Raw genomic sequence first — 14,065 nt, forward strand, 5'->3', positions numbered from 1 at the left:
TATGAAAGAAGCTTATGTGGTGTTAGAATATTCTGTATCTTTATCAGGGTGGTAAGTACACGGGTATAAATATATACACATAAGTTCATATAAAATCATTAGACAATAAAAATATATCAAAATGTACCCTTATGATTAATTTACACAATTTACTGTATGTATATTATACCTGAAGAAAAAAAAGTTAAGTCTTGTACCTCCTACTCACTGTTTAATCTGCTCAGTTCCTTTTTTGCTTTTTTGAGTGTAAATGTTAAAATCTTCTTGGTTGTAAGATTTAGTTGTAATAATTGCAATTTTTGGAAGTTTGAAAACTAAACTTTTTGAAATACCCTTCATTAAATACTTTTAGAGATATTCAACTGATTTTTAAAAAAATGGAACCAAAATTTAGAAGGATTATTTAATTTACAAAAAGACTTATTATCATCATAGAACACTTAGGTTGACTTCAACGTAGTCCTTCAGAGGTTAAAACATTTCTAAAATCCAAATGATGCTGAGTAGCAAAGGGAGAAAGCATGTACAGCTCTGCTGAAGCTTTTTCTAATTAATTCTACATCTGCTTCATCACAGCAATTTTATAGTTCAGTTAGTTTATCTGTGCATATATATAACAATATTGTAAAATGTGACATCTACAGGTTCTATTTTGATTAGTAGACATTGCTATTTGTTTGAATGTAATTATTACTTATATGTATACCACAGTAGACAAAGGAAAATTTCTGCCCCATAAGTTCCTTAATTTAGTAAGAATATTGCTTTTACCAAAATGCTGTGCTCCACCACACATGCATCTTGTTCATATTATCACCACAAAAACAAATAATTTTTTTGTTCCATTTTGAACTTAATCAAGTTTACAATAACATTCACAGTAATATCAGATGTTTCACTTTTAGCAGAATGAACTTCCAAAAGCTTTTCTTTGATTTCATGAACTGCATGGGAAACAAAACAAAAAGCCGTATTATTGGAATTCACTTATTTTCTACCTGAAGCATTTAATGACCCTGATGTTATCCTGGGGTCATTTAACTATCTGTGACAGTCTTCTGTTCATAAAGCCAATACATTAACCAGTCACTTTAGGTTTCAAATGTGTTAAAGAAAACTTAGAATCAAAATAAATATCATTAATTTAGAATAACAGACAATTGATTTAGATGAAAAGATGTGGTTCATGGATTGATCTGTAAACACACCTTCTGTAGCTGCTTCTGTACCATCCATCATAGTGAAAAGTAAATGTCAACAAATAATTTTTGCAAGTTACACATCCATAATCAACTATCTTGAGAAATGGAAATTCAGATTTAATTTTTCATTAAACACGGACTCTCATTTTTGAGATCATTGCTGCCAAAAGATTTACTGCAAAATAAAAAAAGCATTATAAAACAATAAAAAATAGTAACTGTTGATGTACTATTTACACCAATAAATGACAAAACACCCTAGCAACAGTTTTCAGATTCCTCTGTGTAAGCACTATGACAGTAATGTTCAGCCTCTATTTCCTGCATGTCTTAGTTTATTCAGGCTGCCGTAACAATATACCATAGACTGGGTGGCTTAAACAACAGAAATTTATTTTCTTATATATAGTTCTAGAGCCTGGGAGTCTGAGATCAGGATACCAGCATGACTAGGTTCTGGTGAGAATTCTCTTCTAGCTTATAGAGAGCCTTCTCCCTGTGTCCCCATAAGGCAGTGAGAGAGATCTCTTCTTGCAAGGTCATAGTCCTGTCAGATTAGGGCCCCGTTCTCAAGAGCTCATTTAATCTTAATTACTTCCTAAAGATCTTATCTCCAGACCCAGTCACACTGGGGCTTAGGGCTTTAATGTAAGCATTTGGGGATGACACAATTTAGTCTATAGTATTCTAACCCTCCCCCCAACAAATTCATGTTCTTATCACATGCAAATACACTCATTCCATCCCAACAGTCCCAAAAGTAAAAGTTCATTTCAGCATCAAGTCTAGTCTAAAGTCCTGAGTCTCATCTAAATAACCAAATTGGATGTGGATGAGACTCGAGGTGTGATTCAGTCTGAGGCAAAATTCCTCTCCAGATGTGAACCTGTGACCAGACAAGTTATGTACTTCAAAATACAGTGGTAGGGCAGACATAGGATAGACATTCCCACTCCCGAAGGGAGGCAACAAAAGGAAGGGGTGACAGGTTCTAAACAAGTCCAAAACCTAGAAAGGCAAATTCACTAGATCCCAAGTCTCAAGAATAATCCTCTGATTTGACACTCTACCCTCCAGACCTAATGGGGTGGCAACACCACCCCCACAACTCTGAGGGATGGTCTTACTCTTGAAACAAAGGAGAAAACATCCTTGCCTCTGAGTCTATGGTGGGAGTGGCAAGCCTGATGATTGCCAGCAGGGTCATTCTTCCCTTTTCTTGAAGAATAGAGCATGTCTGCTTCTGAATGAGTAGCATTATGGTCCAGTCCTGTAGAATCCAAGATACCCAAACTTTCCTTCATTCCCTCCCACTTTCTTTTTCCCTTTTAATTCACACTGGTGGTGTATTTGAGGGCATAATCCCATCTCTATTCCTGACTTCTGCTGAAATGGCTGATTAAGTCCATGAGTCACACCCATGATCTCTTTATCAAATGGTGATTCAGCCACATCCTTAGCCACATGCTTCAAAACAAGCTTTGTCATTTTTTTGTAATATGATAAGCTAAGAATTTTCCAAGTCTTCAAATTCTGGTTACTTTTTGCTTAACATTTTCTTCTTCAATTCACCTCTCTGCTTTTGCTTTTTATTATAAGCAGCCAAGAGGAACCAAGATGCTCCATCAACACGTGGGTTAGAAATCTCTTCAGCTAAAGATAAAATTTCATAGCTGACAGTCTGCCTTCCACCAGAATACAGTTAAGCCAGATTCTTTGGCAGTTTATAATAAGGACTGACTTTCTTCCAGTTCCCAATAACATGTCCCTCATGTCTAAGATCTCACTAGAATTACACTTAATATCCATATTTCTAGCAGGCACCTAAAAACTCTTCCAGCCTCTACCCACTATCTAGTACCAAAGTTGCTTCCACATGTTTAGATATTTGTTAAAGAAGCACCCCATTTCTTGGTACTGGAATCCATATTGGCATTCTCCAGAGAAACAGTACAATAGACAGATCTGAATAGATCTAGATAGATTAAGAAAAAAAGGGTGATGGGTCCCAAGCAAGTCCAAAACCTAGACAGGCAAATTTCATTAGATCTTAAGGGTCAACAGTAATCCTTAATAAGGCTCAAGGTATATCTCTATCTATCTATCTATTTATCTATCTATCTATCATGGGGGGAGGGGAGGTATTATAAAGAATAGCTCACATGGGCGCCTGGGTGGCTCAGTTGGTTAAGCAACTGCCTTCGGCTCAGGTCATGATCCTGGAGTCCCAGGATCGAGTCCCGCATCCGGCTCCTTGCTCAGCAGGGAGTCTGCTTCTCCCTCTGACCCTCCCCCCTCTCATTCTCTCTCTCTCTATCTCATTCTCTCTCAAATAAATAAATAAAATCTTAAAAAAAAAAAAAAAAGAATAGCTCACATGATTAGGCTGAGAAGTCCCAAGATCTGCAGTTCACAAGCTGGAGACCCTGGAGAGACAATGGTGTGGCTCCAGTCTAAGTCCACATTCATGTAACTTCCACTTCAAAAGCCAGCAGGCTCAAGACCCAAGGAAAGTAATGTTTCAGTTTGAGTTTAAAGACATAGAAAGACTGATGTCCTAGCTCAAACAGCCAGGCAAGTGTTTCCTCTCCCTCAGCCTTTTTCTTCTATTTAGGTTTTCAGTGGGTTGGAAAAGACTCCCCCACATTGGGGAGAGTAATCTGCTTTACTTAGTCTACTGATTCAAATGTTAATCTCTTCCAGAAACACCCTTGTAGGCACACCCAGAATAATGTTTGGCCAAATATCTGGTCCCAGTCAAATGACACATAAAATTACCTATCATACTGCATATGTTCTGTGCACACCTAGCCTGTAATTGCTCATGACCCCAGTACATGGTGGTCTGGAAGCTTCATCCACCTACTTGCCTTAACGTGAGTCTAGGCCTAAGTGTCAAGTGCTCCACAAGCCTAGCACTTGAAAGCCGATACTTAGTCATCAGCTCCCCCTGTGAAATTATTCTCTTACCACAAGGCTTTTACACATGATGATCTTTGTATCTGAAAGATAACTTCTCTTGCAATTTATTTATATTATTTTAGTCATATATATTATATTATATATATTATGTGTAATATATATGTAATATATATGTATATATGTAAAATAGAAAGTACACAAGCAAATGAGAGGTGAAAGAAGAAACCATATCATGGAATATCTGGTGTGGAATGCAGAGAATTGGAATTTAAGGACACTGGGGTATCACTGAAAGACTTTATTTTTTTAAAGATATGTATGTATGTATGTATGTATGTATGTTAAGTAATCTCTACACCCAACATGGGGCTTGAACTCACACTCAGAGATCAAGAGTTGCATGCTCTATGGACTGAGCCAGCCAGGTGTCCTTCACTAGAAAGACTTTAAAAATAGTGACACCATCACATTGGCATTATAGAGTTCAGTGTAGTAGTAATGTGAAGAATGGACTGGGATTAAAAGTTAGGTGCAGACCATAAGGAAACCCAGATTGCTCTGGAAGAGAGTACATTAGCTTTTATTGATGTGACAGAAGTGGGGAGGGAAGGAAGAGGACAGATCTGGGAGATATTTAGGAAGTAGACTTAATGGAACTTGAATCCCCAGGAGAGAAGCCTAGGCTGTGTACCTGTAAATTTTGATAGAAAAAGGGGTACCAGATAAGATGACCATTAAGGAGCCCACAAGCATGGTAACAGAAAAATTAGAAGAGTATAGTTTTCTAGAAGGCAAAAGATGTAAGGATTTCAAGAAGGAAGAAGGGCTCAAAAGGGGGGAAATTTCTAGGAGTAGAGCAAATTGGGAGCAGAGAGTGATATGGTTATTAGTCATATTAACAAGAGAATTTTTGATGGTGTGATGGGAGCATAAGTCATATTAGAGTAGATTGCAGATGGAAAGGAAGATGAAAATAACAAATGTACAAAAAAATCTTTTAAGTTTGGCTTTTATACTTGCTGGAGAGGGTACAGTAATTGTGGAGGCCACTTTTAGGCAACAGGCTTGAACAATGGAAACTTGATCAAGGCAAAAGGGCCCACAGCAACCACCAAGCTGACTGCAAACGGGCTCATTAAATGACCCACCTCAAGATAATCATACGCCCTAAGTGACCAATTACAACCAGGCAGAGTTCCTAAGATTACAAAAAAAAAAAAGGGAAAATTCCATACATCCCCATACTCCTTCACTCTGCCCTATAACTGTGGACACTCACCACCGCTTCATCACAGAATGTCTCTACTTTGCTGTCGTTCCCACTGCTCCCTAAACTTCTGTCTCTTTTGTCCTGCCTGTCAATAAACTTCTATCTCTTTTGTTCTGCCTTGGGTGAGTTCTTTCACCTCCCATGCTGCTAACCTCTACCTGATCAGAGTGCTCCATATTTGGTGCCCCCCACCCCCGTCTGTTCAGGATACCCCACAATAACTAGAAAAAGAAAAGGAGATATGAACATTATTTTGAATTAAAATTTATGTATATAGAGCTTGACATTTTCCCAATACTTTCCCCCAAAGTATATATAGAGATAATAATTTACAAAAGCCAACACAAATGGCCAGTCATAAGTCCTCATAAAGTTCTTTCTTTAAATTACATCATTTATAGGTGTATTTTAGAGGACTTTAAGGTGGAAGAGAAATGCTGAACTGATTTCTTAAATTGGAAAGCTAGGGAGATTAATACTCAATTTAACTAAAATGTGACTTTAAAAAAAATAATGTACCCTGACTGAATATAGAATGGCTATGGGAATTTGGATGAGAGGTCTTTAGGATTTTGCTTACCTCATCCACAGAAGAACAGCTCAAAAATAGAGCCTGGTCATCTGCACCCATGTGGAGGTGGAGCAAAGTTTAAGTTCTCAGTGTCCTAGTGCTTGAATTTATAGCCACAATGAACTCTTGTTTCAGATCTCCTTGGTGCCAGTGGTGTTCATTGGGTCTGACACACCATTTCTACTGTTTATTGGTTTGTTTTGTCTTTACTATTCCATTTAAGAAATGTTGCAATATGAGTTACAATAGAAATGCACAGAGTATCATATATATGTTTAGTTTAAAAGTATAGGTCTTGTGTAAGTTACATAGTAGCCTCCAAAGCACTAAACTGGAGCAGGTAAGCAGCTGCATCAAGTTAATTTAATCAAATTAGTTAACTCACATTAATAAAGAGGGACTGTCTTATTAAATTGTGTTATAATAACTCATGTTAACCATTGAAGTAGTTATTTCTATCTGAATGAGAACTAGAGTTGAATTAGCAACAATGGGTTTTGTTTTGTTTTGTTTTAGGGGTTTAGATGCAAAACATTTTTCCCTATTGAAAATAATGGTAATTATGCTTGAGTATTAAAGGAATTCAACCTTTAGCTATTATTTTCCATGAACAAATTCACCTTGTAGGCAAGGAAAAAAATGTCAAAGTTGCAATTTAGAGGGAATAAGAGTTTATATAAGATTCAAGTTTTTTAAAAAGTGTAGTATCCCTTTTGTTATAGAATACATAGAGGTCAATAAATAATGTGTTCTAGTGCAGAAACAATAACAAACTGCTTCCTATAAGAAACTGCTCATTTTATAATGAAGAACATTTTTTATCTGAAAAAGTACCATTTGGTGGAATATACTGTCTCTAGAGCATAAAATGTTCTTCAGGCAAATGAATGTAGTCATTCAGCAAGTGTTAAAACAACGTTTCCTGAGTTCAGTTGAATGTTAAAACACTTTATGTCACTCATCCTAAATTTAGTGAAACTTGAAGACAGTTGATGTTTGGATTCAGATGATAAACATCTAGAATTTTTATTAGAAATCCAATAATGAATGGCCAAGAATAATTATGTAATGTGACTGGAATATTTTTATGTCTTCTGTTAATATTTAAATTCTGGCCCAAACATGTATTTAAGTATTCATCAGTTCCTTAAGTCAGCAAGACACTTACTGCCAGGTTGTACTAAATAGCAAATAATTGCTACAGATGAATATATTCTACAATGTGCTTTTTTTTTCAGTACTGTAGAAATGTACCCCCAAGATCAGAACTCTGATATTTTGTATTAACCAGAGAAAAAAGTCAAATAGCGTTAGTTTATAGATAAAATCACCATCTTCTACTTGGAGTTTGCTTCACGTTTTATAATGATTCTAATATTCTTGCTCTAATAATGAAATAGACCAAAAGGAGACATGCTTAACTAATTATAAATCTTATAGTATTTTTTATGGTAGATTCACTTTAAATTCTTCCATATTTTGCATTCAAAGGGCAAGGCTGTAATGCATTTTAATTGTAAAATGAGTATCTGTATAAGCCTCTCATCCCCAAACCTTAAAGTCCATTAGTAACCTCAAGGTAAGGACTGTTCCTTATTTCAGAAGATAAACTTGAATGAGCACTCTTGCAAGTTAATATCATGAGTGGGAGATTGTGGAAGGGCAGTATGTCTCCTAAGGTGACCGTCTCTACAGACACCGCTTCTTTCCCTGACTCTGCATCCTTACCTCCCTTACCCCCAAATAAATCCAGAGGGTTTATTTCCAAATCCAATTTTTTACTAGGGCCTCTGATTCAGGTAAATCATATTTCATGAAGACATCTTCAGATATCTATACCAGTGAAGTGACAAGGGAGATTCCATTTCCCCTGAAGGAGCAGTTTAATGGATCAGAATCTCTGCGGGTATTTATAGCACCTTTTTAAAAATTTGCCCCCTTTATATTAGCAGAGAAATGCTTTTGCTTAACTCAGATATAAAGGTTCTTATTTTCAAAATATGGAGGTGGGGGGAGCAGAGGGAATTCAGAACCAGAGGCAGTGGGATTCTGCATTGTGATCAAATTACTTTGTTATTCAACAATTAAATGGTTTTATATTTAAATTAAATTAATTACATTTAATTGTTACTCAGTCTTCCAGTCTCTAGATTATAAGTCTTTTGAGGGTAGGAATCTGTTTACTATTGTATCTTCAGTGCTTAGCACAGGAGTGTCAAGCAAAAATATTTGCCAAATGAGTGACTTCTCTTCATAGCCCTTATTATAACTATATAGATATAAGGTTTTTCAAGGGTTTTTTAGATTAACTTTATTCATAGTGACCACAATGCTAAAGATAATAATTCTACCAACTGCAATTTTATCTTTAAGAGTTGTGAGGGAAGATATCATGACACTCGTAGGGTATTAATTATCACTGATGAACCCATAAGAGATGACACAGTATGACAGTTAAGAATAAAGCATTCAGTAAGCGAAATAAGTCAATCAGAGAAAGACATGTATCATATGATCTCACTGATATGAGGAATTCTTAATCTCAGGAAACAAACTGAGGGTTCCTGGAGTGGTGGGGGGTGGGAGGAATGGGGTGGCTGGGTGGTAGACATTGGGGAGGGTATTTGCTATGGTGAGCACTGTGATTTGTTTAAGGCTGACGAATCACAGACCTGTACCTCTGAAACAAATAATACATTATATGTTAAAAAAAAAAGAAGAAGAAGAAGAAGAAGATAGTAGGAAGGGAAAAATGAAGGGGGGGATATTGGAGGGGGAGATGAACCATGAGAGACTATGGACTCTGAGAAACAAACTGAGGGTTCTAGAGGGGAGGGGGGTGGGGGGATGGGTTAGCCTGGTGATGGGTATTAAAGAGGGCACATATTGATTAGAGCACTTGGTGTTATACGCAAGCAATGAATCATGGAACACTACATCAAAAACTAACTATGTAATGTATGGTGATTAAAGTAACATAATAAAATTAGAAAAAAAAAAGAATAAAGCATTCAGTATTGGAGTGACTACTCCTGCTTCCAGGTTTTATTAACTATGTGTCCTTGAACAGAATTGGTAAACTTTGTGGACCTCATGTTTCTCATCTTTATGTTATGCATAATAATCATTACTTTAGAGGGTTGTCATAAAGATTAAATCAGATCATGTATGTAAAACTGAGCTTCTAGTAAGAAGGGTGCCATTTAGTGAGCACATGATAATGGTACCTATTTTGAGTTGGTTAATATAGTTCCAAGAAATAATTAGAAAAAAGAAATTCTGAACTTAAGATGATTCCTGATTTAGCATAAATGGTCAAGTGGCTTTGAAAGAATAGAGCATCTTAACTTCGAAATTTTGATTAACTGGTACAAGAATCTGCAATATGTCTGTGGTAATTACCTTTTAAATCTTCATTAAAAGTCTGTAAAAAGCACAAATGCCTTGTGTGCATATCTGTTAGTTGTATTGTGGAAATAAAAGAAAAATGTGATAAATTGCACATCTGGGAGGGTGTATTTATTTTCTATTGCTGCATAACAAATTGCCACAAACTTAGCTGCTTAAAACAGCACACTTTCATTAGCTTACCATTCTATTTCAGAAATCAACTTCAATAACAAAAACCCATTTATTAACTCACAGTTCCCTAAGTCAGAAGTCTGGGCAGGTTTGATGGAGTTCTCTCTTTAGGTTCTCACAAAGCCAGAATCAAGTTGTGAACAGGGCTGGGTTCTTGCCTGAAAGCTTTGGGGAAGAATCTCCTTCCAAACCCTGCCAGATTGCTGGCAGAATCCAGTTCATTGCTATCAAAGTTCTAAACCCTCTTTCCTTGCAGGCTCTCAGCTGGGTATTATTCTCAGCACCTAGGGGTCACTCTCCAGTCCTCTAAAGACAGCCACAGTATATTGGATCCTTCTTGTGCTTAGAATCTCTGTCCTTCAGCTATCTTCTGGAGAAAACCATCTTAAAAGGCTCACGTAATTAGGTTGGATCCACTCTGATAGTATCCCTTTCGATTATCTCAAAGTCAACTGACAAGGAACCTTAATTACCTCTGCAACATCACTTTTCTATTTAATGTAACAGAATCAGGGGAGTCACACCAGGGGACAAAGGTCATGGGGCCATCCTAACATTCTACCTATGACTGAGAAATGAGAACAAGTCTGGGAGCTAAGACCTAAGGGAGATCAAGAGTCCTTCCTGAATGCAGAACCTGAGTGAACAGAACATGAAGACCCAAACCCCAAGGAGACCCAGCAGAGGGCTTGGCTGACATCTGGCTTAGGTAACCTTTCTACAGACTATTTCAATGCTGACATGAGATATAGTTCACTGCCATCCATCAGTAGTAAGAGGGAAATCCGGAACTCAATCTCGGGTAGCTCTTATTGACTGTTTCACATGCCCACTGGCAAGTTGTGCTTTCATCAGGCTCAAAAGTATGAACATAAATATGTTGTTAATAAAATTGGAGAAATATGTTGCTAGAACCACAAAATTGAGAAACTTACTATGAAGTGAGGGAAATAAACCTTAAGATGCTTCTCTCAAGGTGTTGTAAAAATGTTGCAGCTCTTGAGTGTGATTTTTACAACAGCATAAGAGAATGACTATCTAACGCTGTCACAAAGTGCTCCTTGAAGATAACTGAACTCACTACATGACTAATGCATGCCAATAAAATCTCAGGGATATATGTCAAAAGTGAAATTCAGAAAAATCTCATCTTTTATTGGCCAACCTGGAGGGATGCTTGTCCCTGGTTGGGGCAGGGGAAGGGGGAAAATGGGATAATTAAAAAAGATAACCTTTGTTAATGAAGCATAACTTACATTGAGAAAACTGCACAGATGATAAGCGCCCAGCTCAGTTAATTATTGCAAAATGAATACACCCAAATTAATAAATAGACTAGCACCTGCACAACAGAAGTTTTCCCCATGTCTCTGTCATGTCCCAAGGTCCAGTCTCCTCCCAGCTGGTATCTCTTATCCTGATTTGTAATTTCCCAGATTAGTTTTGCCTGGTTTTCAGTGTTATATATTTGGAGTTATATAATACATATTCTTTTATGCCTGGCTTTTTTGATCAGCATTATATTGTCAATTATAGGTGTAGTTCATTCTCAGTGATGCATGGTATTCAATTCGAGGAATTTACCGTACTTTATCCATTCTACTGTGATACACTTGGGTTGTTTCCAGAGTTTGGCTGTTAAGGGTCCTACTACAGATATTTATCACACACCCCTTATCTTACCATCTTCCCATCCCCCCATTTCTATTTGTTAAATGCCTGGGAGGGGAATTGTTGGATCACAGAAATGCATATGGTCAGCATTAGTAGATGATGCTGAAATCTTTGCCCAAGTGGCTATCCCAATATACAGTCTTCCTAACTTTAGCAATTTTTGTGTATAGTTGTACTACATTGAGGTTTTCTTTTGCATTTTCCTGATGGTAAATAAGGTTATGTACCTTTAATATATTTATTGACTATTTGGATATCCTCATTTATAAAGTGCTTCTTCACTCTTGCCCCAATTTCTCTTGCTTGGTTTTGTTGTTGTTGTTATTAATTTGTGGGATTTCTTTGTACATTTTGGGTGTGAGCCATTTGTTGGTTATATATGTAGAAAATATCATCTCTTGCTCTGTGGCTTGCTTTTTCATGCTCTTAATGGTGTTTGCCAACAAATAAACATCTTTAATTATAAAGTCTAATATCATATTTTTCTTTTTTCTGGTGAGCATTATTTGTGAGCTGATCATAATCTATTTCCTAAGTAGTTCCATTTCCACATAGTAACTAGAAATCTTCAAAATAGCATTGCCCCTATCCTAACAAAAAGAGAAACTTGAATGATTTACAGAATCATACTTTTTTTTGAACTCATGAGAGATCTGAGGTTAAAGAAGCAACCAAGTGAACTTAATTTCAGAGTGACAAGCCTCTTTGAGAAAAATAAGGAAACTCAAATCGTTTCAGGTTTGACACTGCAGGAGAGGAAGAGGTAGAAACAAGTAAGAAGACATCATGTGAAATTTTTAACGGATTCCTAAATGTTGAACGTAAGCTTGCTTATTATTTTAGAGTAAAACTCCATGGTAAAAATGAACAATCCAATTAAGAAAATGGGTAAAAGACATGAAAAGACATTTCACCAAAGAGGATATACTGATAGCAAATAAGTGCATGAAAAGATGTTCAATGTCATTAATCATGAGGGGAAAATGGCTTAAGGCCACAATAAAATATCACTACATATTATTCTAGAATGGATAAAATAATAAATAGTGATACCACCAGATGCTAGTGAGGATGCAGAGAAACTGGCTCACTCATGTATTGTGAATGGGAATGTAAAATTATACTGCCACTCTAAACAGAACAAAACAAAACTAGACCTGCAACTATCATACAACCCAGGATTGCACTCATGGACATTTATCCCAGAGAAACGAAAACTTATGTTTACACAAAACCCGGTGCACTAATGTTTGTGACAGCTATACTTATAATAGCCCCAAACAGGAAACAACACAGAAGTCCTACAATGGACGAATGGTGAAATAGTGATACATCTATTCCATGGAGTACTACTCAGCAGTAAAAAGGAATGGTCTATTGATTTGTGCAGCAATCTAGATGACTATTCAGGGAATCATACTGAGTATAAAAATCCAATCTCAAAATATTGCATGCTATATGTTTCCATTTATATAACATTCTTGAAATAACAACATTGCCAAAATGGAGGAAAGTTGAGTGGTTGCCGGGGTTTAAGAAGGGACCGGGGGCATGAAGGAAACAGATATGACTTACAAAAGGGCAACACGAGGGATCCTTGTGATACAAAATGTTCTGTGTTTTCACTGTATTAGTGTCAATATCCTGGTTGAGATATTGTAAGTTAGTTCCATTGGAGAAAACTGGGTTAAGAGTGCACACAATCTCTCTGTATTATTTTTTACAACTACATATGAACCTACAATTATCTCAAAATAAAAAGTTTAGTTAGGGAAAAGTGTATGGGGAGAAAGTAAGACACAACAGTATCTGAAAAACCTAGTGACTTTAGTTACATTTTGCACTATATGATGAAATGATATTATGTTACTAAAAACATTAAAAAATAAAACCCATATAATTTTAGGCTTCTTTAAATGTCTAGAATATAGAAGTTGGTGGTTTCTATTTTGAGCTAGCCATTTTAAGTGGCACGGTACCAAGTTCTGGGTACTGCATTTTAAGAGTAATTTTAGGGAAATTCAAAGCCAAGATACAGGATGAAGTACATGTCATACATTAAGTAATGATGAAACAGACAGTGTTTACCCACAACAGAGGAGTTGGTGGACATGAGACTGTACCTTTTAATTATCTGAAGAATTACCCCCATGAAAGAATTAGATTTCTCTGTAAAACCCTAAGGAATAAAAATAGGACCAACTGGTGGAAGGTGCAAGAAGAGAGATTTCAGTTTGGTTACCAAGGGCTGGCAGGTAGGAGGAATGAGAGAGGTTGGTTAAAGAGTACAAACTTTCAGTTATATGAAAAATAAGTTCTGGGGATTTAAGGTACAGCAGCATGGTAATTATAGTTAATACTGTATTAAATATATGAAAGTTGTGGAAAGAGTAAATCTTAAATGTTCCCACCACAGAAAAGAAGTATGTGACCTGATAGAGGTTATTAGCTAATGCTGTGGCAGTAATCATTTTGCAATGTATATTACTTATATATTGAGAGAGAGATAAAGAACAAGAAAGAGAAGAAAGAGGAAGGGGAGGAGCTGCTATCATTATTTAGGTGCATGAATGATCCCCTTAGCTTCTAATCTACCAGGGGCTCAGGTGGTGAGGGGTTCATTGCATGAACTGGGAGAAGGCCCTCATCCCCTACTCTGTGCCATATCCTGTAATCAAATCCTTAAAACAGCTCTGCTTTTGCCTATAAGCACACAGAGTCTCTTTAGAAGAACATCATTAGCTTCTGTCTCACATTCCCTGCCTGCCAGACACAATTCCACCTCTCCATTTTTCTCTCCTTTCTGACTTTTCCTTCCATCCAACCTTTCTCCCCTATCTCCAT

This window comes from Mirounga angustirostris, unplaced genomic scaffold, assembly GCF_029215605.1.
Source record: "Mirounga angustirostris isolate CCGP_5_RB_7025 unplaced genomic scaffold, mMirAng1.0.hap1 SCAF_3, whole genome shotgun sequence".
NCBI classification, from domain to species: Eukaryota; Metazoa; Chordata; class Mammalia; order Carnivora; family Phocidae; genus Mirounga; species Mirounga angustirostris.